Source organism: Hyla sarda, chromosome 4 (genome assembly GCF_029499605.1).
Source record: "Hyla sarda isolate aHylSar1 chromosome 4, aHylSar1.hap1, whole genome shotgun sequence".
NCBI classification, from domain to species: domain Eukaryota; kingdom Metazoa; phylum Chordata; class Amphibia; order Anura; family Hylidae; genus Hyla; species Hyla sarda.
Window position 1 is genome coordinate 330,582,930 of NC_079192.1, and position 23,138 is coordinate 330,606,067.

A 23,138-nucleotide genomic window follows, 5' to 3' on the forward strand; every position below is an offset into this window, starting at 1 on the left:
TGCCAGCCTGCTTTGTTCACAGCCTGTTTGGCTATGAACAAAGCAGGCTGGCAGCTCTGAGTGTTTAGGACTCCAGCATGAGTCAGAAATGCTTGCTGACAGGACTGATTGGGAAAAATACAATAGAAAGAAGCATATTTTTCATTAACATGCTATTGGAAAGTTATTCAACATTCATGAATCTAAAATATATCAAAAGTTTATTTGATGAGAGGTACCCTTTAAGAAAAAATGTTTTCCAGCGGAGTACCCCTTTAATGCTGATTATAGCCATGAATTGCTCAGAGTTGGTCTTTCAAGTAGGGGTAAGTAGTAGTGTAACTGTAGGGGGTGCAGAGGCAGCTGTCGAACTCAGCTGTCGAACTTGCAAAACTACAACTCCCAGCATGCCCGGACAGCCAACGGCTGTCCGGGCATGCTGGGAGTTGTAGTTTTGCAACATCTGGAGGTCCGCATGTTGGAGACCACTGCTCCATAGGCTCTTATGGCGCCTAAAAAGACACTGGTATTATAAATAGATCCTAATACAAATTATATTATCACTGCAGTAATATTTTCTTCATATTTTCCTTTCTACAGTGGAAAATGTGGCAGTATACCCAGTCTAAAATATTTCCTATTTTGAGTTTAACTTTCCTTTTGTAAATCGCGCTGAAACATAGAAGCTGGACTGGTTGCTGTAGACAACAAATCCACTGGCTCCATACATGTGGGCCACTATGTGTTATCAGCAGCTGCTGAGCTGAATATGCATTAGGATAGAAAGCATTTGTGTGTTATCACCCATATGCCATGTTACTGAAGAAGCCATGAGTCACGCTTTAAGCATAACTCCATAGTACACCACCCCCATACGTCTCCAGGAATTCTAACATTTAGCGGCCATGTGGATTACTTATACATGGGCAGTCCGGATGCTTACAATTGTCTTTACTTACTAAAGGATGGACATATTCATGAGAACTTGAGGTCAGTGAAGAACGCGGACATCTTCATCATTCCTGTATAATGACGGAGGCAAAATAATGTCCGGACTGTTACTTCTTCCCTCAAATGTTCATTAGTTACATGGTCGAGCGACGGAAAGAGAAGTATTGGTCGATCATAGCGGAGGACTGCGGCAAAGATCAGTGAGTAATCTTATATTCAGCCAAACCATGTGCATTGTGCTTAAGACAGCATTTAAAAGTAATCTTGGAACAAATTTAAAGGGGTTCTCTGCTTTGGACAATTTCTGTTTGTTAAAGGGGTACTCAGCTGCTAGACATCTTATCCCCTTTCCAAAGGTTAGGGGATAAGATGTCAGGTCGTGGGTGTCCCGCTGCTGGGACTCCCCGTGATCTCCCACAGCACCCAACGTTATAAACAAATGCAGGTTTCTGTTGCAGTGGTTGTGACGCCACAGCCATGCCCCTCGTGACATCAAGCCACACACCCTCCATTCATGTCTATGAGGGGGCGTGTCAGCCGATACGCTCTCTCCCATAGACATGAATGGTGGGGGTGTGATGTGACGTCATGAGGGGGTGTGGCCAGGGACGGACTGAAAACACTCAGGGACCCCGGACCGAAAAAAAGCAAGGGCCCCATGCGATGCTCCGCTATTGGTCACACTTCTGCCCCTATTTCACCAAAATCCCTCCACCACCCCTACACACAAAATAAACTAAATGTTATATATAAGAAACACTTTAATGTAGGTAAAATAAATTTTCCATGATCAATAATACCAGTATACAAAGAGTAAATATATACCACCACACAATAACTGGATAATACTGCCATACTGTACTAAATAAAACCAATATACACAGAGCAGTATATTATACAGGGTCTGTATACTATATAAGTGATTATATACAGGACCATATAGTGGTAGATACCAGCTGTACAGAGATCTCTATACAATATAAGTGATTACATACAGGACCATATGGCAGTAGATATCAGCTGTACATAGGATATGTATACCATATAAATGATTATATACACAGGACCATATGGCGATAGATATCATCTGTACACAGGATCTGTACACCATAGAAGTAATTACAGTTACATAAAGGGACTCACAATTATGTATTTTCTGATCAGCGGCGTCCTCTTTCCTTTTCTTCTCCGTCTGGATCAGACCGCCATGTCGATCTCATCTGCAGGACAAACAGGTTAGACTCTGCATTTTTCCAGTCCCCTCCCCTCCTCTACACAATTTTCCCACCTATAGGCCCACAAACTGAAATAATGCCCTCCTTGCTGTACTGCACAGTAAAAGAAGAGGTAGGTAGGTAGCCAGGTAAATAGGTAACTAGATAGGTAGATCAGAAAGCCAGATATGTAGGTAGGTGACTAGCTAAGTACTTAGGCAGCCATGTATGAAGGCCAGGTATGTACGTAGTTAGTTATACAGGTAGTTAGGTAGCAAGATATGTAGGTAGGTAGACAGCAAAGCATGTAGGTAGTTAGATAGCCAGGTATGTAGGTAAGTAGTTAGGCATCCAGGTATAAAGTAAGGTAGCCAGATAGTCCTTAGGATAGGGGATAAGTTTGACGCAGGGCATACATGTACACCCTGCGCCCGCTCTCCGTCTATGACGCGGGCTCAAGAGCTGACCTCGCATCATAGCTGGATGATCCCGGTGGCTTTTAGCCACTGGTACCCGTTTCTAATGGCTGACATCACAGATCGCAGTGTTGCCTGGCATTAACCCCTTAGAAGCCGTGTTCAAAGTCTAAAATGAAAGTAAAACAGTCCCGGCAGGTCAGTGAAGCTGATCGGAAGGGGCGTAGCTATAAAGGTAGCAGTCACATCGGGGGCCCTGGTGCCTAAGGGGGCTCCAAAGCAGATCTGCCCCATTAGAGACCAGTAATATAATTGGCATATGGGGTCCTGTTGCAGATTTTGCATCGGGCCCAGAAGCTACAAGCTATGCCTCTGCTGATCGAGACCACCACGGTAAAACCGATACCAAATATGTTTAATAATTATTTTTTATGCTTTTTTGAGTAAAATGTGGAAAAGGGGTGATTTCAATTTTTTATTTCACTTATTTACTTTTATTTTTTAACTCTTTATGTCCCCATGGGGGAATATATATAGCAATCATTTGATTGCTAATACTGTTTAGTGCTATGCATAGGCATAGCATGAATCTAAAATATGAAGATCTGGTTGCTTATATTGTGGTCCTTCGCTCTAAATTTCATAAGAGAGTAGGGGGACTTGGCCGGTTGCTGTTTGGAACCATGTATTGCACGTTGTCTGCTGCTGTGTATGTTCCTGAATAAAGCTAACAGAGTTCCCTGGATTGGCGGTTTTCGTTTTTTCTCTGTATTTTGGACTTGGCCTATTGGTTTGCAAACTGGTCATCTTGATGGACTTGAGAACTGTTCTCCCCTCCTTCCTGTCTTTTTTTTTTTTATAATTATTTGTCTTTTCTCAGGGACATGTGTTTGAACCATATTGTTTGGTTATTCTTTTTCTTTCAAGACTATGTCAAACTTTTGTTTATTATTCATTCTATTGTGCTGTATTTGCAATTGTGTGGCATTTTATGTCTCGTGTGACTGTGCCATATCTTTGTGACATTTTTCTGTACTGAAGACACAGCACTTGATTTGCTCAAAAGATATCTATAATACAGGTGCTTATATTGATGAATAATACAGCTGACCTTCCAGTGGTTCATAAAAAGTGGCATTGGAATATCTTTTTGTTGGACATCCAATAACAAACACCCTCCAAATCAACTGATCGGCAGAGCCCACACATACAAACGGAGACAGAAGTAGACAGCTCCCTATGTTGTCTAGTGGCTGTGCTGAGTTACTGCAGCTTAGCTCCTATTGAAGTGAATGGCAGCTAAGCTGCAGTGACCCAGCACAGTGTACAGAGCTGCAGAACAGAAACGTCTGCTTCTGGCTCAGTTGGCTGTGTATGCGGGCACCATAGCTCTGAAAAACTGATCGGAAGGCATGCCTTATATCAGACCTGAGGCTAAGCCATCAATTAAAAAGTCTCTGAAAACCCCTTTAGACCAGTTCTCCTTAGTTGTATCTGTAAGGAGAAAAAAATGGAGAGACCGATACCGGTGTCTGGTGTATTACCCTTGGTAAATGTAGCTAAAGTGGTCCAGGGCTGGACTGGAACCATAAAGATGGCCGCTCACCTTAGAAAAGATAGTACATGTTGAGGTAGTCAGATGATCCGATTGTTCTTGTAACGAGCTATTTGTTGTTCAATATGTTATTGCCCTAAATTTAATGTTGGTATTCTGGAGTTGACTGTCGGGTGCTTACTGGCATCTCGATCGCACCCTTGCTGGTTATAATTGCTATTGACAGAATCTGGCTGATCCCCTATACGTCTCAGTTTGGGACTGGCATCTTGCGATTTAATGCAAAGCTGTAAGCGTTGATAACTGTACCTGCACTTTTGGTTCCTGCACTATTTGTTACATTTCTATGTTGTGCGTTGTATCTTTGTTCCTTTTTTGAAATAAAAATTTGGAATAAATAAATAAATAAATAAAAATATATGAAAAGATATAAACACTTTATAAAACAGTAATAAGCTTTTTCTGTGCAAATATATGTCCTCAATATTATAAATTATAATCCCAAAACTGTAAAATATGTTTATAAAATTCCTCTTCAGAAAAGTATCTTTGAGCGTTATTTCCAATAAACTGCTTGAATATGTAGCAGAGAAAAAAAAAGATAGTACAGGCATATAACCCGTGATAATGGGGTACTAAAGTGCGGAGTCGCTGCCAAGGCTTCTGGGTAGCAGGAAACAGTGGCACTGTCCTGGATAAATTAAGGGTACTTTTTCAAGCTTCTCTTTAGTTGTAGAGGAGTATGACATTGATCTTCTTTAACCCCTTAAGGACCAAGGACGTACCGGTACGTCCTTGGTCCTGCTCTCCTGATATAATGCGGGGTTACACAGTAACCCCGCGTCATATCACGGCGGGCCCGGCGTCATAGTGAAGCCGGGACCCGCCTCTAATAGCGCGCAGCGTTGATCGCGGCGCTGCGCGCTATTATCCCCTTTAGCCACGCGCTCAGAGCTGAGCCGCGCGGCTAAAAGCGAAAGTAAAAGTTGCCGGCTAGCTCAGTCGGGCTGTTCGGGATAGCCGCAGCGGGAGGGCCCCTACCTGCCTCCTCGCTGTCCGATCGCCGAACGACTGCTCAGTGCCTGAGATCCAGGCCTGAGCAGTCATGCGGCAGAATCGTTGATCACTGGTTTCTTATGAGAAACCAGTGATCAACATAGAAGATCAGTGTGTGCAGTGTTATAGGTCCCTATGGGAGCTATAACACTGTGAAAAAAAGTGAATAAAGATCATTTAACTCCTCCCCTATTAAAAGTTAGAATCCCCCCCCTTTTCCAATAAAAAAAAAAAACAGTGTAAATAAAAATAAACATATATGGTATCACCACGTGCATAAATGTCCGAATTATAAAAATATATCATTAATTAAACCGCTCGGTCAATGGCGTGCGTGCAAAAAAATTCCAAAGTCCAAAATAGTGCATTTTTGGTCACTTTTTATATCATTTCAAAATGAATAAAAAGCTATCAATAAGTCCTATCAATGCAAAAATGGTACCACTAAAAACTTCAGATCACGGCGCAAAAAATTAGCCCTCATACCGCCCCATACACGGAAAAATAAAAAAGTTATAGGGGTCAGAAGATGACAATTTTAAACGTATAAATTTTCCTGCATGTAGTTATGATTTTTTCCAGAAGTCCGACAAAATCAAACCTATACAAGTAGGGTATCATTTTAATCGTATGGACCGACAGAATAAAGTTAAGGTGTCATTTTTACCGAAAAATTTACTATGTAGAAACGGAAGCCCCCAAAAGTTACAAAACTGAGGTTTTTTTTTCAATTTTGTCGCACAATGATTTTTTTTTCCGTTTCACCGTAGATTTATGGGCAAAATGACTGACGTCATTACAAAGTAGAATTGGTGGTGCAAAAAATAAGCCATCATATGGATTTTTAGGTGCAAAATTGAAAGAGTTATGATTTTTTAAAGGCAAGGAGCCAAAAACGATGCAAAAACGGAAAAAACCCCGGTCCTTAAGGGGTTAATGAAAAATCACTCCGATATAAATAAAAAAGCAGTGAATTTTAGTCCTGAATTGTCTTATTTTGCGAATTATTTTAGTATTCTCTTTAGCAACTTTTCTGTTAAAACTAGGTGACTAAAGCCGCCATTATATCCCCCTTAGGGGGTTGATATTCAGTTCTCACAAATTCCTAGTCACACAATGCCACAGCCTCCTTGGTACTAGATTACTACATAAAGAAGCCCAGTGGGAGCTGTAATGATAGCACTTTACAATATGACTCAACCTTCCCAGCAACACACACACACATATATATATATATATATATATATATATACAGTATATACCGTATTGGTAATTATTTTTCTTCATTTAGTGCTCCTGGAATTTAAGTTTACTTTTAACTCTTGTGTATTAGAAATGTGACCATTCTGTGGGGTGTTAGTCGAATGTTTAGCCAGCAAGTACTGATACTAAAGCATGTTTCTATGGATATTCAGCAGTCTCCCCTATGCTCTATCCACTTCAGACATTCAAAAAGTATTTGGTGACTGGTTCACCCTCCTTTATGTAACCTTCCGTATTTATAAAACATGGCTGGCATATTGTATCAATAAATAAAGCGCTTTCTTCCTTTTGTCTCAACGCCCTTCCTCATGGTTTGGAAGCTCTAGCGAGCAGGGCCCTCACTCCTCCCGTTTGAATAATAAGTCATAATTGTAACACCCCAACGGGTGTGGACCTGCTGTGCCACTTGGGTTAAAATTGGGAGTGAAATCTAAGTGTCCCTCTGGTATTCCCCCTTTTTGCACTCCAGGATGAGAAAGCTAGTCTTGGCTGCAGGGGGAGACACCAGGTCGCTACCACAAAAGTGATCCCAGTTAAGTGGCAAGCATCGGGGATACAAGCAGGCGTTGCGAGCTGTGGCAGCAGCAGAGTCAGATGAAGCAGAGCTAACTATGTGTCTAAGCAGAGCTGGTGCTGTCAGAACAGCAGAGCAGAGTAGCTCAGGTGCAGCTAGCAGACAGAGGCATAGATGACAATTTGAATCATACACAGGAGAGGTAGACAGGTACTGAGGGACCAGGCTAGAGACAGAGTCAGGAAACAGGCAATTGTCAGGAAACAGGCAATTGTCAACACCGGAACAGCCACCTTTGCTATGGAAAACAATACTATTGCTCAGGCACCACAAGAAGAAAGGGGTGCCCTTATATAGGTGGTGCCTAGTAGGAATTGGAGGGGGGTCCAAAATCAACAACATGCATAGACCCTTACATGAGAGACAGCCCGTGCATGCATGCGACCCCCTAAGATTGTGCCTGAAACTGTCGCCACCTGTGACAGTTCAAGGGAAAAATCCAGAGCCTGCAGCGAGTGGGAGGAGCAGTAGGTGCGACTCGGCCGAGGTGGGCAGCAGGACATGCTGCACGCTGCCAACCACCAGCATGACTGTCATATTGTAATGTCTGATACTTGTCTTTATTTGTAATCCAAAAATGGTAAGATGCTGTGGAATCTGTTGGCTCTATACAAATCAATATTATTATTATTACGGTTATAGGAGGGAAACATGATGTGGCTTTTCCTTATAATACAGTTGTTGTCTGTCTGAAGCATTTCCCATGAATCACTGTCCTTGTTGATTAGAAGTCTATTAGATTAAATATGGAACATTGTGAAATAAAGGGAGCAGTGATGGCTGGCCAGGAATCCAGTATGTGGGATGGCCGATATAGAGGCAGATGGAAATCAGTAAATGCACAGAGCGGCCGGCTAAATCAGAATTAATGAGCATTCCGCAACAGTTTAATTATCCCAGGGATCAGCAATACCAATCCACAGCCCAATGTCTTGTAATAAACTTCTACTGACCTCATTTTGTGGTGGATAGCCAGCCTTGTAGTCCAGGATACAAAAACTCTGCTTTCCCTACTTCAAAGCATACTTGAAACAAGTCACATCAGCTGCTTGTTGAAATGGATTTATAGAGAACAGATACAAATTCACTATAAAAGTATTAAAGGGGTATTCCGGTGAAAAAAAATGTTTTCATATCAACTGGCGCCAGAAAGTTAAACAGATTTGTAAATTACTTCTATTAAAAAATCTTAATCCTACCAGTACTTATCAGCTGCTGAAGTTGAGTTGTTCTTTTCTGTCTAACAACAGTGCTCTCTGCTGACACCTGTCTCAGGAGAGGTTTGCTATGGGGATTTGCTCCTACATTGGACAGTTCCTGAGACAGACAATGCCATTTTCCTCCCACACATCAGCCACCCCACCCATTGAAACAAAAGACCTGTGGTTTTCGATCAGGGTCCCTAGAGCTGTTGCATTACTTGCAGATTGCTCTCTCCACCCATTGAAGCAGACAGGCTACCTGTCATCAGCTGACTAGTGAGTCAGGTCTCGGCCGCATTGCAAGCTGGGAAAAATCAGAGACAGCAGTCATTTTGTATGCTGGTAAAAATAGATAGTGGGATGAAAATCACAGAAGAATTGTGAAAAACCGTAACACACGGGTACAGACACTATATTATGAACTACACTAACTTTACAGCCCCTGTAGCATAGTCAAATAAAAAAAATTCCCTGAACAGAGGATCCTTCTCTTTAAGGGGTATTCCTACCTATTAAGCTGGGATCCCCCTGTGATCTTGAGAAGGGACACTCGAGTCCCACTTCGGGATGGAGCAGAGAGTCATGCATTGTCTTTGGATCTGCCTTGAAACAAGTCACATTAGCTACAGTCATTCATTCAGACAGACAGTATTTTCTTACTTATTAAAATGGTAAATATGTGACCCCCATGGCTAAGATGAAGACAAAGAGGGAGATTTTTCAAAACCTGTGGAGAAGAAACGTTGACCAGTTGCCCATAGCAACCAATCAGATTGCTTCTCTTATTCATAACAAGGCCCCTGAAAAATAAAAGAAGCGATCTGATTGGTCGCTATGGGCAGTTGGTCAACTTTTCCTCTCCACAGATTTTGATATGTCTTGCACTCCACTTTGGGTTGGAGCAGAGAGTTGTGCATTGCCTATTGATCTGCCTTTATGGGGGACTTGCCTGCCCCAGGGGGTTCAGGAAATGTTCTCTATTTAGGGAAAGCCCTGGACAGTCAAGGAGAGTGCCATACCCACCTTCCTGCGATATGAGATATGTAGGGCTGGTTTCTGTCTTCTCCCACACTAATATACTGTACAACCTTGTGGTTTGTGTATGGAGTCTGTAATGAATCTGTTTTTTTATGGAATACAGTGACCCCTCGACCTACGATGGCCCCGACATACGATAATTTTAACATGCGATGGCCTCTCAGAGGCCATCGCATGTTGAAGGCAGCATCAAGATACAATGCTTTTGTATTTCGGGGCCATCGCATAAACGGCTATCCGGCAGCGCTGACTGCTTCAGCTGCCGCTGGATAGCGGTTTACGGTGCCCCGTGAGCTCCGGTGATGTTTCTTACCTGTCCTCGGGGCTCCGGCGCGTCCTCTTCGGGATCCCCTGCATCTTCGGCGCTCTCCATCGACGTCATCACATCGCTGCGCACGCCGTCCCGTCATCCAATAGGAGCGACGTGCGTAGCGACGTGATAGTGGCGACGCAGAGCGCGGATGCCGGGGAAGCAGAGGCCTTGCCGGAGCGTCGGGGACACCCCGGGGACGCGGCAACAGCGATGGACGGCGACATCCAGGGCAGCGGTGACGAGCGGTGACGGTCCAATGCGGCGGGGACAGGTGAGTATAACTTCCTCTAACAGTGGTCTACAACCTGCGGACCTCCAGATGTTGCAATACCACAACACCCAGCATGCCCGGACAGCCAACGGCTGTCCGGGCATGCTGGGTGTTGTAGTTTTGCAACATCTGGAGGTCCGCAGGTTGTAGACCACTGTCCTATACTTTACATTGCACTGATCCCTCAACATACGATGGTTTCAACAAACGATGGTCCGTTTGGAACAGATTACCATCGTGTGTTGAGGGACCACTGTACATGTGGGTCCGTGTGTACTTATTTGGAGGGTCTCATTTATCATTGTGTGTCTTTAGAAAGTGTGCTTTAAAGTCATTTATTTTTGCTTTGGTTTTTAGTTTTGGTCACGTGCTACTTATTTATCATAATGACACATATGGGTTAATACATTTGTTGTAATAAATTACTTCAGAACACCACTTTTTTTAAACCTTTGCACCAAAAATATGTGACTTTTTTTTCTAAAATGCTTTTCCACAGCCAGCTTTTGTAAGCCAGGTCTAGGCTGGTGTAGATTTGCGGCAAATTGAGGTTTTCGCAACAAACTTGTGACTTTTTTCAGAAAAGTCGCACCTCATCAATCAGCAACCCCTGCCAAGTGAAAAGACCCCTATAATGTCTACTATTAAAGGGTTAACTACTCCTGACAGCTCTTGGCAGTGAGTGCTGTGGGGGAGATCAAAACCTGTCCAGAGGAAAAGTTGCTGAGTTGCCCATAGCAACCAATCAGATGGCTTCTTTCATTTTTGAAAAGGCCTCTGGAAAATGAAAGTAGCGATCTGATTGGTTGCTATGGGCAAATCAGCAGCTTTTCCTCTGGACAGGTTTTGATAAATCTCCCCTTGTGTCTATGTTGCTTGTTTCTTGACTCGGACCTTTGAGCCAATAAAATCCAGTTACTTTTATACAATACTTTGTGATTTGTTGGTAATGACAGTAGATTCTTGGAAATTGGAGACATGATCAAACATTATATTTCCACGTTATTAAAAGTCATAAGGGGAGATTTAAAGGAATTATCCAGGAATGGAATAACAGAGCTGATTTCTTCCAAAAACAGCAGCACATCCGTTGTCAGGTTGTGTGTGGTATTACACGTTGTGGCTAATTAGCAGTATCACACCTATTTAACCCATGTGCTTTTGCCATGTTTTACAGTAAATGACTGAAATCACTGTAAAAGGTTAATGTCTTTATGTAATTGTGGTATCATTGTGGTAACATATCATTTTTACAGTGATTTTGGCCATTTGGAAAACCGCATGCAGCAATAAATTGTGGTACCGCTAAATGGTCTCAACGTGTATACACAGCCTTACAGCTTGGCGCCATTCACTTCTGAGCTGCAATACTACACGCAACCTGATTTTGGTGATGTTTTTAGAACAAATCTGTTCTGTTTTTGTAATTCTAGATACCTTTAGGGTCTATTCACACATACAGTATTCTGTGCGGATTTGATGCACAGGATTTTCTGCTGCAGATTTCAATGTATGAATGACTGAGCACAGCTTCTAATCCTGCGCATCAAATCTGCGCAGAATACTGTACGTGTGAATAGACCATTAAAGTGAATCTTTTACCAGACAGGGACCCTGATTCTGGTGACATATTCAGTTGGGTTCACATGGTGCGTTTTTTTTGGTGTTTTGCATGGTGAAGGGGTTTCCATTAGACCAGTTATTCCCATACTGTGGACATGTTCCCAGCTGGACTGGCACAGGTTGAGGAATAGTGTAGACCACCCAGTGGGTATATGGCATCAGACACATGCCTCCCCTGGAGTAACTACCACTCCATTCCAGGGGCTGCAGGGGAACATGCTGGGAATTGTGGTTTCGGAGCAGCAGGAGAAGCACAGTCCAGACTCCATCTTCTATAGACCCAACCGTCCCGGATCCAGGACATTGCCATTTTTGAGGTGATCTCCCGCTGTCCCGCTTCTGTGATTTCTGGGCTCAGCACGGATGCCCCCTCTGCGGGCTGATGTGACGTATGGATCCCCTGTGTGATTGCCATTCACTGTACACAGGGAGCCAGGAGGTCAGGGTCTGCTCTGTCATGTGATCTCCCCCTGCACTCATTGGGCATGCTGCCTGGGAGGGACATCTACATCAACCAATCAGAGGCTTACAGGGGAAGGGGGAGAGATTCCTGTAGATGGAGGAGCAGGTCGGTCTGTGTGTGGAGCAGAAGCCGATCAGAGGTAAAGCCCAATGTCCTGGATAGTAGTGATGGCTGATATAGAGACTGTCCTGGGCAGAGGGGAGACTGGTGGCAGCTTCACTGACTAGAGAGGAGCAGAAGCTCTAGGGTTGCCCCCCCCCTACACACACACACACACATGTATGCCCCCTCTGTCATGGTGCCCCTCCACCCACATGTATGCCCCCTCTGTCATGGCGCCCCTCCACCCACATATATGCTCCCTCTACCATGGTGCCCCCCCCCCCCACCCACATGTATGCCCCCTCTACCATGGTGCCCCTCCACCCACATGTATGCTCCTTCTGCCATGGTGCCCCTCTACCCACATGTATGCTCCCTCTGCCATGGTGCCCCCCCCCACATGTATGCTCCCTCTACCATGGTGCCCACCCACATGTATGCTCCCTCTGCCATGGTGCCCCCCCCCCCACATGTATGCTCCCTCTGCCATGGTGCCCCCCCCCCCACATGTATGCTCCCTCTACCATGGTGCCCACCCACATGTATGCTCTCTCTACCATGGTGCCCCCACCCACATGTATGCTGTATGCCCCCTCTGCATTGGTGCCCCCACCCACATGTATGCTCCCTCTACCATGGTGCCCCCACCCACATGTATGCTGTATGCCCCCTCTGCATTGGTGCCCCCACCCACATGTATGCTCCCTCTGCCATGGTGCTCCCACCCACATGTATGCTGTATGCCCCCTCTGCCATGGTGCCCCTCCTCTCACATCTATGCTGTATGCCCCCTCTGCCATGGTGCCCTTTCACCCACATGTTCTCATGTCCTCCCTCTTACCCTTATAACTGATCACTTTGCTGTTGCTAAACTACAACTTCCAGCCAAAGGCTGTCCGGGCATGCTGGGAGTTGTATCTTTGCAAAAGCATGAGGCACACTGACTTAGAGCATGACTGTGTAATTGTTGTTTTAGTTGTAATGCTTGTGTGTCTGCAGTGTGCGCATTCAGTTGTGCTACATGCCTGGAGTGTGTACATACATACTGTACTTACTGTAATGTGTCTGCATGCCGCGTACAATGTAAGTGTGTGATGTGTATGTAAGTGATTGTGGTCGGATGTGTGTGCAGAGTCTGCCAGGAGTGTGTACATACATACTGTACTTACTGTAATGTGTCTGCATGCCGTGTACAGTGTAAGTGTGTGATGTGTATGTAAGTGATTGTGGTCGGATGTGTGTGCAGAGTCTGCCTGGATTGTGTACATACATACTGTACTTACTGTAATGTGTCTGCATGCCGTGTACAGTGTAAGTGTGTGATGTGTATGTAAGTGATTGTGGTCGGATGTGTGTGCAGAGTCTGCCTGGATTGTGTACATACATACTGTACTTACTGTAATGTGTCTGCATGCCGCGTACAATGTAAGTGTGTGATGTGTATGTAAGTGATTGTGGTCGGATGTGTGTGCAGAGTCTGCCAGGAGTGTGTACATACATACTGTACTTACTGTAATGTGTCTGCATGCCGTGTACAATGTAAGTGTGTGATGTGTATGTAAGTGATTGTGGTCGGATGTGTGTGCAGAGTCTGCCTGGAGTGTGTGCATACATACTGTACTTACTGTAATGTGTCTGCATGCCGTGTACAGTGTAAGTGTGTGATGTGTATGTAAGTGATTGTGGTCGGATGTGTGTGCAGAGTCTGCCTGGAGTGTGCATTGTACATATAGATGTATGTGTTTGGACTTGTGCAGTGTGTATACCGTGCCCCGCAAATGTCCCCATCCTGCTTTTGAGACCTTCTCCTGCCATCCTCCTTTTAGCTGCTGCCTCAAACTTAGGACTGCTACCTACAGGGGAAAGGGGGCAACTATTTAGTGGGGTCTTCCTACAGGGGGACAATTATATAGGGGCTTCTACCTACAGGTGGCAACTATCTAGAGCGGGTCTACCTACAGGGGACAGCTATCTAGATGGGGTCTACCTACAGGGGACAGCTATCTAGATGGGGTCTACCTACAGGTGGCAACTATCTCCTGGAGCTGTACCTACAGGGGGCAGCTAACTAGAGGGGGTCTACCTACAGGGGGTAGCTATCTGGGAGTGGTCTACATATAGGGGGTACTATCTAGGGGTGTTAACCTACTTGGAGCACCTATGTAAAGGGGGGAACTACGGTAAGGGACATGTCTACCTACAGGAGTGACCTAACTACCTAATGGGGGGAACCTATCTGCCCACTCTATGTGAGACACTAAGGGGGCATTACTAGTGTTTGGGGCATAATAGGTCTTGTAAAAGTGCAGAGCCTAAAATGTTTTTTCTGGCAGGTTCTCCATTGACGAGTCATAGCTAGAAGAAGTCATCATGACGGTCTGGGCCAAAGGGAGAAGAAAAATTAAAGTGAAAGACTCCTATCAGAGAAGACATCACTTGCGAGTCCTTGGATATAACTGTATGTAGTCACATATATATGTAGTCACTAATGATGGTTATTGTCAGTCTAGGAGGTCCTGCCAATCTTAGATGACAGACTGACATTGATGGTATTCCTATTCCACATGTGTGGCTGTGGTTGAGGGCCTGGTTAGGGGTGTGGCTTGTCTGTCTTTGCTTTCAGCAAAAGTTGGGAGGTATTCACCTATGTGATGGGCACCTTCAGGACCATCAGACACCCCAGGGACACCTGGCTTGGTATAAGCCAATAAAACACGCTGTTGAGGTAGGAGGACTAAAATGAGCAGCAAGAAGTAGCCAGTGATGAGTACAGCATTTCCCTTTCCTTCCTCCTGGCATCTCCTTCTCTTGCCTCCTTTAGCTGCTTCTGCAGTGTGCATGTGCCGCCAACACACTACTGCTTTCTCCCTGCCATCACTATTACCAAAGCCAGAGAGCTGCTCGGTCCACTGGCGTAGGACTTAGGCCTTGGACTTGTTGGTCTAGTGGTAAATACGCCACTGGAGTGCAGAACAATTGTGGTGTCCCAGCACCAAAGGATGTCCTGTGGGCTGCTGATCTCCTCGGGCATGCCCGCTGCTCCACTGTTCTATTGTTTAATGTGTTTGTGCGCTTTGCTGTATTTACTGTATTCTTGTATTATATGTGTACTGTACTCGAAGATGCAGAGTGACCAGGTGACCCCTGTTACCCAATGGGAACCCCCAAATTGTCCTGTATATAGGGGGGGGGGGGAGTTACCCCAGTTCAGTTTTTGCTTAGTCAGTGTTCAGTTCAGTCTAGAGATGAGTGCTATGTGCAGAGCTCCATATGAGCTACAGTGTGGAAAGGAGCTGAAAGAAGTGTGAGGTGATTCCAAGGGGAGCCTGAAGAAAAGTTTTTCATCAAATCAACCCAGCCATTCTGCAAGTGGTCCCCATCCAGGAGTTGGTGAGTCATACCCTGGCGGTGTCACTGAAATTGGACCTTAGTAGTCTCAAGTCTATCTAATTTAAGTGGGTGAAAAGAACCATAAGTCCCAGCAAGGCAACATCCCTTCTACTCTGCTCCGTATTGTGAGTGTTGTAATATCTGCTCCTGTCTCAGTAAAAGACAGGTATCTGTAACCCAGCATTGGTGTGTTTATTGCCCCGTGCCTGGCCCAGGAGAATCTTCTTGGACCGTTTATAGGCTAACTGTGCCCTGGCGTCACGACCTGACAAGTCTATATTGCACCCCCCTGTCACCACACAACACACAAAACATATGTACGTATGTAATTCAGTAATATAGTATTCAGGTCTTGTGGCATCCGCATACAGAACAGGACTGAGAGCTTTGAGTGTCACATAGAGAACATGAGGGATTTAAAGGACCACACTTCTGTCAGGGCAGCAGCACACAGTGCAGCCAATCCAAAGCCAGAAAGCATGCACTCGCCGGATAGACTGTCACGCTCCTGATGGGTTGCACTGCAATAACATCCCAATGTAACCCCTGCTCAAGGTCCCTGATAATTCTCTATACATCTGAAAGGATTGTTTTGTTTCACAGTGCCAGTCTTTGTGAGCTGAGAAGCTTCCCTTCCAGACTCCGTTTTTCACTTAGTCCCTTGAATAGCAGCACAATCCTCTCATCGGAGAGGCTGATTTGGGTGGTGTGACACAGGGCATTGCCAATAACATCCCAGTCTGGTGTTTCTTTTCCTCAGTGCCTATTTGCATATTCCCCATTCACATCATCCTGATCATACTCAACTAAGAAAGCAATGTTCTTGACTATTGAGCCTGAAGAATGGAGCGCCTGAGTGATTAGGTCAGCCATTTAACACCTTCACTACCAGTGCTTCCTTGTATGCGGGGGGTAGTTCCATAGGTGATGCGCCTGAAGTGGGCATGAAAGGGACATAAATAGTCTAGTAACTTGTAGTAAAGAAGCCAAACTCTTTACTGATCATTGTTTTTACTTTCTGACTCATGAAGTTATAACGTCTGGTAATATAGAGTGTCAGTGACGTCACATGTTTACTTGTACAGTGCAAATGTAGAGGAGTTTGTCATTTGCCTGTTGTTTATTGTGACCAAACTTAATATATTGAACAAAATATCACATTGTTACTTAATGAGGAGCAGTGCCAAATGACAATCACAGCTCTGCTTAAAGGGGTACTCTGGTGGAAGACCTTTTTTTTTTTTTTTTTTTTTTAAATCAACTGTTGCCAGAAAGTTAAACCGATTTGTAAATGACTTCTATTAAAAAATCTTAATCCTTCCAGTACATATTAGCTGCTGAACACTACAGAGGAAATTCTTTTCTTTTTGGAACACAGTGCTCTCTGCTGAATCACGGGCACAGTGCTCTCTGCTGACATCTCTGTCCATTTTAGGAACTGGCCAGAGCAGCATATGTTTGCTATGGGGATTTTCTCCTACTCTGGACAGTTCTGGACAGAGATGTCAGCAGAGAGCACTATGCTCGTGATGTCAGCAGAGAGCTCTGTGTTCCAAAAAGAAAATAATTTCCTCTGTAGTATTCAGCAGCTAATAAATACTGGAAGGATTAAGATTTTAATAGAAGTAATTTACAAATCTGTTTAACTTTCTGGCACCAGTTGATTTAAAAAAAAAGAAAAAAAAAGGTTTTCCACCGGAGTACCCCTTTTCATTAAGAAAAACTTGTCTGCAGGTTGGGTGTGATTTTAAAGTAAATCAAGCCAAGTTGTTGTGTGGGTGAACCAAATTAAAATAAGGTATAACTTACCCAGATCCATTGTCCAGTTCTGAGTACAGACCCGTCATTGGCTGGAATTAACTATGTTAATCGCTGGATTTGCACAACCGAGGTGGGACTCAGCATCCCTGCCGCCATCGCCTCTGCTCTAATATGCCCGCCCACTTCATGAAGGACCCTGCACCCATGTGAGCTTTCTGTGAGTGGCCACATCAAAGCAGAAGGGATGGAGGCAGGTATGCTTGGCATGCCAGGTCCCGTCCTCATTGCGCAAAAACAGTGATTAACATATTAGACCCGTTATTAACTGACATATCTCAGACCATGGGTTCGGGTTAATCATACCTCATTATTAACCAGTTCACTCACACTATAACACTTCATATTAGGGATCGACCGATTATCGGTATGGCCGATATTATCGGCCAATAATCACGATTTTGGGAATTATCGGTATCGGCAATTACCTTGCCGATAAGCCGATAATGCCCCGCCCCCACCGTATGGCTGCAAATTTATATAGAGACACCGAGTATTTTTCACGACACTCGATGGCATACTTTATTATAGAGAATATGGTACCACGGTTGCCAACCCTGTTTTTGGTTATTTTTTCTGCGCAGCTAATTTAAAAATTATGGACAGAACATTTTTTTTACACACACACTTTGTATGTGATAAAGAAAATACTATATGGGATGATGTATGTAAACATATTTACTATAAACGTTAACATAATTATATAACAATAACCTTTTTATTATAACAATAATGTGGTAAGCTCCTGGGGGAAGTAGGGTATGGGGGGGTGTAGCTGTGCGGGTATTAAAGGGTGCTTGTTAACCCTTGCTATTCGTGACGCCGGGGTGAGGGCTCCTCAATAAAGCTTTTCCTACCACCACCCTTCCTAGGAACGATAGGGAGGTAGATGATAATAGGTTTGAGGTAGATAATAATAATGGATTGTCCACAACCTGAAAGCTTCTGTAAACAGCGTTAACTTTTACTGAAGATTTTCTGTACACTTCATTAACACAACAGTCTCTTATCATAACAACACCTTCCTTTGGAGATTGACAATGGTTGGGACTTTAGCATTAAGAGTCTTTTAGTCTATTGCGCTGTTCCACTGGATTTAGGGGAATTAGTTGCGGTCCAGTAGTCACGCTAGCATTAGCAGGAATTAGAGTAAAACTCAAGATTTTTGGTTCTGCTGAGGGCGTAGGTTTTGAGGCTTAGCGTGTCTTTGAAAGTTGCGCAGAACCGTCCTGTTAGTCCGGCATTCACGAGAGCAGCAACCGAAGAGTGCGATAATTGGACGCAGCTCCCTTATATGGGCAGGGGCTGGACTGAAGCTAATTGGTCCAAACGGATGTCAATCACCATTACAGAGATTTGTGGGTAACACGTGACCCAAGGACCTCCTAAGGTCCTGCAACATACCATAGAGGTTACTAACATGGTCACATGACCGAAGGTCCTGTGACGCTAAACAAGGAAACTACTATACATTTCTATAGAATATAGATATAATTATCAAATATATACATTTATTAATATTAACCCCTTAAGGACCAAGGGCGTACAGGTACGCCTTTGCTCCCTGGTACTTAAGGACCAAGGGCGTACCTGTACGCCCGTGGGAATTTCAGTCCCCGCTGGGCGGGGACCGGGTCGGGGTGACTGCTGATATCTATTAGACCCCCCCATGTCGGCGATCAGCGCAAATCGCAAGTGAATTCACACTTGCGATTTGCGCCGATTCCGGGTCATTACGGGTCTATGGTGACACGGTGACCCGGAATAGAAGGGGATCGCGGGTGTCTCTAAACTATAGCTCTCCAGATGTTGCAAAACTGCAACTCCCAGCATGCCCAGACAGTAAACCGCTGTCTGGGCATGCTGGGAGTTGTAGTTTTGCAAGATCTGGAGAGCTGTCTCTTCATGTTGGGAGTTGTAGTTGCGATCCCTCCAGCTGTTGCATAACTACATCTCCCAGCATGCCCTTCTATGATCAGTACATGCTGGGAGTTGAAGTTTTGCAACAGCTGGAGGCACACTGGTTGGAAAATACTGAGTTAGGTAACAGAACCTAACTGAAGGTTTTCCAACCAGTGTGCCTCCAGCTGTTGCAAAAGTACAACTCCCAGCATGCACGGTCTGTAAGTACATGCTGGGAGTTGCAGTTTTGAAACAGCTGGAGGTTTGCCCCCCATGTGAACGTACAGGGTTCATTCACACTGGGGGGTTTACAGTAAGTTTTCTGCTTCAAGTATGAGTTGCGGCAAATTTTTCACCGCAGCGCAAACTCCTAGCGGTAAATTCACTGTAAACCCGCCAGTGTGAATGTACCCTAAAAACACTACACTACACTAACACATAATAAAAAGTAAAACACTACATTTACACCCCCTTACACTGTCCCCCTAATAAAAATAAAAAACGTATTGTACGGCAGTGTTTCCAAAACAGAGCCTCCAGCTGTTGCAAAACAACAACTCACAGCATTTCCGGACAGCTACTAACTGTCCAGGCATGCTGGGAGTTTAGCAACAGCTGGAGGCACCCTGTTTGGGAATCACTGGCGTAGAATACCCCTATGTCCACCCCTGTGCAATCCCTATTTTAGTCTTCAAATGCGCATGGCGCTCTCTCACTTCAGAGCCCTGTCGTATTTCAAGGAAACAGTTTAGTGCCACATATGGGGTATCTCCGTACTCGGGAGAAATTGCACTACTTATTTTGGGGGCTTTTTTTCCTTTTACCCCTTATGAAAAAGAAAAGTTGGGGTCTACACCAGCCTGTTAGTGTAAAAAAAAAAATTTTTTTACACTAACATGCTGGTGTTGTCCTTTACTTTTTATTTTCACGGGAGGTAAAAGGAAAAAAATGGTGCTCCTCCTCTTCTGAGCATTGTAGTTCGCCCGTAATGCACTTCAGGCCAACTTATGGGGTGCCTCCATACTCAGAAGAGATGGGGTTACAAATTTTGGGGGGTATTTTCTGCTATTAACCCTTGTAAAAATGTGAAATTTGGGGGGAAACACACAATTTAGTGAAAAAAAAAATTTTTTTTACATATGCAAAATTCGTGAAACACCTGTGGGGTATTAAGGCTCACTTTATTTCTTGTTACGTTCCCCAAGGGGTCTAGTTTCCAAAATGGTATGCCATGTGGGTTATTTTTGCTGTTCTGGCACCATAGGGGCTTCCTAAATGCAACATGCCCCCCAAAAACCATTTCTGAAAAACGTACTCTCCAAAATCCCCTTGTCGCTCCTTCGCTTCTGAGCCCTCTACTGCGCCCGCCGAACACTTTACATAGACATATGAGGTATGTGCATACTCGAGAGAAATTGGGCTACAAATATAAGTATACATTTTCTCCTTTTACACCTTGTAAAAATTCAAAAATTGGGTTTATAAGAACATGCGATTGCTGCTATTCCTGTGAAACACCTAAAGGGTTAAAACACTTACTGATTGTCATTTTGAATACTTTGGGGGTGTAGTTTTTATAATGGGGTCATTTATGGGGTATTTCTAATGTGAAGACCCTTCAAATCCACTTTAAACTGAACTGCTCCATGAAAAAAGCAAGTTTCAAAATTTTGTGAAAAATTGGAAAAGTGCTGCTGAACTTTGAAGCCCTCTGGTGTCTTCCAAAAGTAAAAACACGTCAATTTTATGATGCAAACATAGAGTAGACATATTGGAAATGTGAATAAAAAAAAAAATATTTTGAATATCCATTTTCCTTACAAGCAGAGAGCTTCAAAGTTAGAAAAATGCTAAATTTTCAAATTTTTCATCACATTTTGGGATTTTTCACCAAGAAAGGATGCAAGTTACCACAAAATTTTACCACTATGTTAAAGTAGAATATGTCACGAAAAAACAATCTCTGAATCAGAATGATAACTAAAAGCATTCCAGAGTTATTAATGTTTAAAGTGACAGTGGTCAGATGTGCAAAAAACGCTCTGGTCCTAAGGTGTAAAATGGCCTGGTCCTTAAGGGGTTAAAGTTAGACTTAAGGAGGAAGAGACTAGGGGCTTTCCCACCTGAGGAACCCTACCTGAACGTAGTTACTCTGACTTTGGGGAGCTCTACACTAGGTACTGGGTGCAATACGGTACCGGGACACCACAATAACAAGCGCAAAAAGTTCATGACACATTAATTAGGAATTAACCGATGGTTGGCAACTCTGGTCCTCACAGAGGTACCGTATGGTGTCACATTTGTCTATATGAGCTTTAAAGTTACCTCCTTTGTATCTACGATGATGTGGAACCATTAGGGTCTATTCACACGGCAGAATTCCGCAAGCAGAAATTCAGAAATGTTTATGGGAGTGCGGAATCCCATAGAAGTCTATGGGCTTTAATTTGAGGCGGAATTCCGCAAGCGGGAATTCTGCCGTGTGAATAGACCCTTACCTAGAATCCCTGTTAACATATTTAATTGCTTAAAAGGTGTTTTCTAGGACTTTTTCTTGAGAACCTATCTTCACCGTGGCTCTGGAAAACAGCTGATCGCCAGGGTGACATGTATCGGCACCTCACCAATCAGATAGTGATGGCCTATCCAAAGGATAGACTATCAATAAATAAGTTCCCTTAAAACAGAAAGCCTAAACAGAGGGTGTAGTTTAAATCAATTTTTCATTAAAGTGGTTGTCTGGATATACATTTTTACATTTAAAAGTGCTCATGGTGAGGGGAGGAAAAACACAAGTACTCACTTGCTGCCGACTCCCCCTCCCCCACAGTTGACATTCTGACAGTGCTGGTTCCTGCTGTACTTTCGGAATTCCTGGTTCCTGCTGTACTTTTAAAGAGGTTTTCCATGACTTTTGTGAGACCTATACACTGGATAGGCCACCAGTAACTGATCCGTGAGGTGCCAGCATCCCTGCTGATCAGCTGTTCGGCACACCCCATTATACAGTGAATAGGGCTGGAAACCCTGCACCATAGTATAGTGGTGGCACTGGGTAACTGCAACACGGCTCCCTTTCACTTCAACAGGAGCTGAGCTGCAGTTTCCCAATCCCATCTCTATTCAACAATTGGCACAGGCCTTTTAGCTCCGTTCAGCAATTGATGACTTATCCTGTGAATAGGTCATCAATGAGAGAGTCCCAGAAAACCTCTTTAAATGTAAAATTAACCAGAAAACCCCTGTATCTTCCATGGCAAAAATTACAAATATGTATTTTCTATTATTTTACAATTGTGAATGTGATCTAGGTAATCTGTCCCTATGGATAACACTGTAAGGCATATATCTGTAAGAGATATCTCTATATGCTGTTAACAGTACAGCAGCTTAGGCAAGAGGACCCCCCCACCCCCCCTTAATATTATACTAAAAATACAATAAAAAAAACTCTCCAACAGTAAGGTTAATAAAAGGGAAAATAGTCTAAGAAAATTTCTGTTTTTTGTTTGGTAATCCTAACAAACAAATAGTGTATGTGTATTGGAACTAAACCAAAGAAGGGAGGAAAAAAGCAAATTGGACATAATGTCACACCAAACTCCAAAAATGGTCTGGACACAATTATTGGCATCCTTTTAAATTTGTGGAAAAATAAGATTGTTTCAAGCATGTGAAACTTTTTTAAACTCACCTGGGGCAAGTTACAGGTGTGAGCAATATGAAAATCACACCTGAAAGCAGATAAAAAGGAGAGAAGTTCACTTAGTCTTTGCATTGTGTGTGCCACACTAAGCATGGACAACATAAAGAGGAGAAGAGAACTGTCTGAGGACTTGAGAAACAAAATTCTGGGAAAATATTAACAATCTAAAGGTTACAAGTCCATCTCCAGAGATCTAGATTTGCATTTGTCCACAGTGCACAACATTATCAAGAAGTTTGCAACGCATGGCACTGTAGCTAATCTCCCTGGGCGTAGACGGAAGAGAAAAATTGATGAAA

At 43.8% G+C, this 23,138-nt stretch overlaps 1 protein-coding gene across 3 annotated transcripts in view; it reads left to right on the forward strand.

Moving 5' to 3' along the window:
- ACSL6 (acyl-CoA synthetase long chain family member 6) overlaps positions 1-23,138 on the forward strand; it is a 207,867-nt gene that overhangs the window by 28,674 nt on the left and 156,055 nt on the right. The window contains exons 1-2 of one of the 3 annotated variants that reach the window (XM_056575061.1): positions 11,973-12,057; positions 14,354-14,478. The exons of the other annotated variants lie outside the window; for them this stretch is intronic. The gene's annotated coding sequence lies outside the window, so the exon portion shown is untranslated. Of the gene's footprint in view, positions 1-11,972; positions 12,058-14,353; positions 14,479-23,138 lie in introns of those variants that run through there. 3 annotated transcript variants of the gene reach the window in all.